The sequence below is a fragment of the Coenobita brevimanus genome, chromosome 111, assembly GCF_032717465.1.
Source record: "Coenobita brevimanus isolate Jiangsu-jjx chromosome 111, ASM3271746v2, whole genome shotgun sequence".
Lineage (NCBI taxonomy): Eukaryota > Metazoa > Arthropoda > Malacostraca > Decapoda > Coenobitidae > Coenobita > Coenobita brevimanus.
In genome coordinates, this window is record NC_137064.1 from 1,938,568 (window position 1) to 1,943,567 (window position 5,000).

Here is a 5,000-nt window from a genome sequence, read left to right on the forward strand (position 1 = left end):
GGAACTCTATACTTAATATTAAAATCCCTGTACGTTGAAATTTTTAGTATTTATAATTTAGGAGATAATGGACTGATGAATTATACCGTGATTCGTGTCTATTTAGTGACTGAACTGAACTGGAATTAAAGAGTACACGATCAGGACTGTATGTGAGTTGATACATTTTTGTCAGAAATAGATTTCAAATAGATCTGATAAAATGGAATTGGCCCAAGTTTAGACAGATAGATAGATAGACAGTCAGAAGATAGATTGGATTAGATTAGACGGATTCGGAAACCAGCTTAGTATGTGGGTCTCCTAACTACTGTACACTATTCCTATTTACCTCGCAGAATAGCAAGATTCCTGATGCAGTCCGGCTCACCCACGCGTTTACACTTATAAATAATGCTTTGAAATCACAACACGATAACACAGTACTGCCTGGTGTATTGAATATTGGTATTCATGCACATAATTGACGTTCACAAGTCACGAGACATAAACAAACAGCCTTGAAAGCACACACACACTCCCTACCCACACGCAGCAATCTGTAAACAAATGCTGGGACACAACGGACGGTCTCAAATGCAGTACTGTATATTATTGTCTTTCCTGTCCTTAGTTTTCCAAAAAATTAAAACAAACAAGCGAAAAAATACGTAAATCTGATTAAATTAACAACTGAGATAGTGAAGAAATTAATAAAGTCAAAATTCTTTACACATCCCAAAACTTGAGATAAAACATTCCTTTAGCTCGCCCTGGCTGCATCTCCGAGTTGTCGTGTGTACATCATTTCTGTTTTAATCGCTTGTCTCCTATCTTTAATGTAAATTTAATAAAAAAACAGGGAACTTCCATTGTGCTTACTACACATCCAAGCAAATTCTCACACAAACACAAACCAGGTGTTGACAAGAAACAACCGACAATAACACCACAAAGACATAGAAAGAGAAAGCAAGAAACGCAGACCAAACGAACACAAACCACAAAAAAACAAAAGCAAAACAACTAAGCAACAACAACAACAAGGACAAGCATAGACAAGGAACCAGCCCTCAAAACCACTCCACACAAGCAAAGCAAACACGAGCGAACAGCAAACAGGTCGGAGTGGAGAAAGGCAAGGGGGGCAACTCCGGTGGTAAAATAAATATATGTTTTTAATTTCTGCCTCTCCTGGGACAATGGCTGGAGACAATGGCAGGCATATTAGCAGAGTAGAATGTGAGAGAGAGAGAGAGAGAGAGAGAGAGAGAGAGAGAGAGAGAGAGAGAGAGAGAGAGAGAGAGAGGGAGGGAGGGAGGGAGGGAGAGAGAGAGAGAGAGAGAGAGAGAGAGAGAGAGAGAGAGAGAGAGAGAGAGAGAGAGAGAGAGAGAGACAGACAGACAGACAGACTGACAGAAAACAGAGAGAGAGAGAGAGAGAGATTGAAGCAAGATATGAATTTTGCCCTATATTTCTCTCTCTCTCTCTCTCTCTCTCTCTCATTTCTCCGTAATTACCTCCCTCCTTCTCTCCCCTTTCTTTCCTCTTTCCACCATTTTTCATGTCCCTCTTTATTCCCCATCTGTCCCTCCCTCTCTCTCTCTTTTCTCTCCCCCCTCTCTCACTTTTTCTCTCTCTCATTCTTACCACTGACACAATTGCAGTCACTCTTGCCTTTGTCACTGCTTGCTCTCTCTCTCTCTCTCTCTCTCTCTCTCTCTCCACATTATTTAACCCTTTCTCTTTTGTTTCTCCCCTCCCCTGTTTTTTTCTCCCATTTTTCTCCTCTTCTCTCCCCCTCCTCCTTCCCTCCCTCTCCTTCCTTTTCTTCTACTCTCTCTCTCTCTCTCTTCTTTCTCCTCTTCCCTTTCCCCACTTCCGTCTTCCTCTCCGTTTTCTTCCTTTCTCTTTCTTTCTTTCTCCTCTCCTTCCTTCATCATCACATTTTGCAACTTCCTCTTCTCCTCACCCTCCTCTCTTTCCCTCTCCTATTTCCTTCTCTTCTCTTCCTCCTTCTCCCTCTCTCCTCTGTCCTTCTCCAGCATCTCTCTCTCTCTCCACTTCTCGTTCTCCCTCCTCTCCTCCTTTCACCATTACATTCTCTAATTCATTCTCCTCTTCTCTACTCTCTCTCCTTCGTCTCCCCTCTCACCTCCTTCCCTTCTCTCCTCCCCTCGTCTCCCACTCCTCTCGCCTCTCTCTCCCTTCCCCCTCTCTCCCCTCTCTCTCCCTTCCCCTTTTACTCTCCCCTCTCTCTCCCTTCCCCCTTCCCCTCATTGTAGGTGGGGGTAAAAACAGGCCATCTCAAGACAAGGGGAAATATTTGAACTTCTGAACATTTTATAACTCTCTCTCTCTCTCTCTCTCTCTCTCTCCCATCATCATCACATTTTCCAACCCTCTCTTCTTTCCTCTTCTCTTTCCTTCTTCCCTCTCTTCTCTTCCCTTTTCTTTCTCCTTTCATTGCAGGTGCCCCCTCATTCTTCTCCCCTCCCTCTCCCTCCTCCTCTCCCCTCTCCCCTCCCTTCTCCCATCTCCCCTCCCTCCTCTTTCACTCTCCCTCTCCCCTCTCTGCCCTCATTGTAGGTGGCTTCTCCCTTCTCCCCTCCCCTCTCCCCCTTTTTCCATCACCCCTTCCCCCTCCTCTCTCCCCCTCCTCTTCTACCATCATTGTGGGTGGCTCCTCTCCCCTCCCCCCTCCCCTCATAGTGGGAGGGGGGGAAACAAGCCATCGTGAGACAAGGGGAAATATTTGTCCAGATTTCAACACAGTTTTTAGCTACAGAAAACAATGACAGAGATGAATAATGCGCCAGGGACCTCTCTCTCTCTCTCTCTCTCTCATATTAGTTCTGTGTGCCTGGGACAGATTTAGAAAAGAGATAGATACACAGGTACATTTTGAGAGAGAGAGAGAGAGAGAGAGAGAGAGAGAGAGAGAGAGAGAGAGAGAGAGAGATCGTATTAATGGGCCAACGTGCATGCAAATCAATAACCTAAATGGGATATAAAGGGGCAGCACAAAGGGGGCGCCTCCTCCCTTTGCATGCAGCCACAGGCACGGGTACTTAGGTCATGCATAACTCATGATTACGGCGTTAGTAAACCTCTACCATCTCTCTCTCTCTCTCTCTCTCTCTCTCTCTCTCTCTCTCTCTCTCTCTCTCTCTCTCTCTCCTCCAGTCACCCTCACACTTCATCCCTTACCTCCCCTACATACCTCACCCCTCTCCCTTCCCTTTCCCTCCTCTCCCCCTCCCTCAATCTCTCTCCCCTTTCCTCTCTCTCTCTCTCTCTCTCTCTCCTTCCGTCACCCTCACACCTCATCCCTTATCTCCTCTACATACTTAACCCCTCTCCCTTCCCTTTCCCTCCTCTCCCCCTCCCTCCTTCCTCTCCCCTTTCCCTCATCTAATCCCTCTCCCCGTCTCCTCATCCTCCTCTTCGTTATTTCCTTCCCTACCCCTCTCCCTTCATCCCCTATTTCTCCTTTCCTCCCTTCTCCCTTCCCTCAGCCTCTCCCCTCCCTCCTCCCCTCTCCTGCCCTTCTCTTCCCTTACCTCTTTCCCTTTACCTTTCCCCTCCCTTAACTTCTCTTTCTCTCCTTTCCCCTTTCCCTTCCTCTCCCCTCCCTCCCTCCCCCTTTCCCTCTCTCTCTTCACCTTCCCCTCCCCTCTCTCCCTCTCCTTTCTCTCTCTCTTCACCTTCCCCTCCCCTCTCTCCCTCCCCCTTCCCCTCCTTTCTTTCCCTCTTCCTTCCCCTCCCGTCTCTCTCTCCTCCTTCCCCTCCCGTCTCTCTCTCCCCATTCCCCTCCCGTCTCTCTCTCTCCCCATTCCCCTTCCTTCTCTCTCCCCATTCCCCTCCCATCTCTCTCTCCCCATTCCCCTCCCGTCTCTCTCTCCCCATTCCCCTCCCATCTCTCTCTCCCTCTCCCTTTTCCCCTCCCATCTCTCTCTCCCTCTCCCTTTTCCCCTCCCCGGTCTCTCTTTCTCCCCATTCCCCTCCCGTCTCTCTCTCCTCCTTTCCCTCCCCTCTCTCTCTCCCTCTCTCCTTTCCCTCCCCTCTCTCCCTTCCCCCTCCCCTGCACTCTCTCTCTCTCTCCCCCTCCCCTTCCTTCCCCTCCTCCATATCCCTTGAGAATGGCTTTACTTGGCTTTATTGGTCATGCAGAGGATTAAATAAAGGGGAGACGAAGCGGCCGGCACGAAAAAGTGCGAAAGAGCACGGGATTCGGGGCGGAGATAAGCACTAAGTAGAGGCGGGCTGGCAGAAGGGCGAAAATTGCAGGCTGGAAAAGAGCGAGAGTGCATGAGGAAAGAGGTGGAGAAAAGAGAGAAAAAGAGTTGGGTAAAGAGCGAAAAAGAGTTGGGAAAAGAGCAAAAAAGAGCCGAAAAAGAACGAAAGAGTTGCAGGAGCGAGAGCTGGAAAAAGAGCGAAAGAGCTGGAAAGAGAGCGAAAGAGTTGGAAAAAGAGCGAAAAAGTTGGAAAAAGAGCGAGTTGGAAAAAGAGCGAAAAAGTTGGAAAAAGAGCGAAAAAGAGTTGGAAAAGGAGCGAGTGAGTTGGAAAGAGAGTGAAAGGGCTGGAAAAGAGAAAAAGAGCTGGAAAAAGAGCGAAAGAGTAAGGGATAAGAAGTGGGAAAAGAGCGAAAAAGAGCAAAATAGTAACCGGAAATGAACTGGGAAAAAGAGCGAAAAAGAGCAACAGAGTAAAAGGTTAGAAGTAGGAAAAGAGCGAAAAAGAGCTAGGAAAAGAGCGAAAAAGAGCTAGGAAAAGAGCGCAAGAGTAAGGGGTAAGAAAAAGAGCGAAAAAGAGCGAGAGAAAGGGTAAGATTCGGGAAAAGAGGGAAAAAGAGCGAAAGAGTAAGAGGCAAGAGCTGGGAATGATTAAGGGATAAGAGCTGGGAAGAGAGCAAAAAGAGTCGGAAAAAAGAGCGAAAGAATAAGGAGTAAAAGCTGGGGCATGAGCGCAAAAAGAGCTGGAAAAAGAGCAAAAGAATAAGAAGTAAGAGTGGGTAAAGA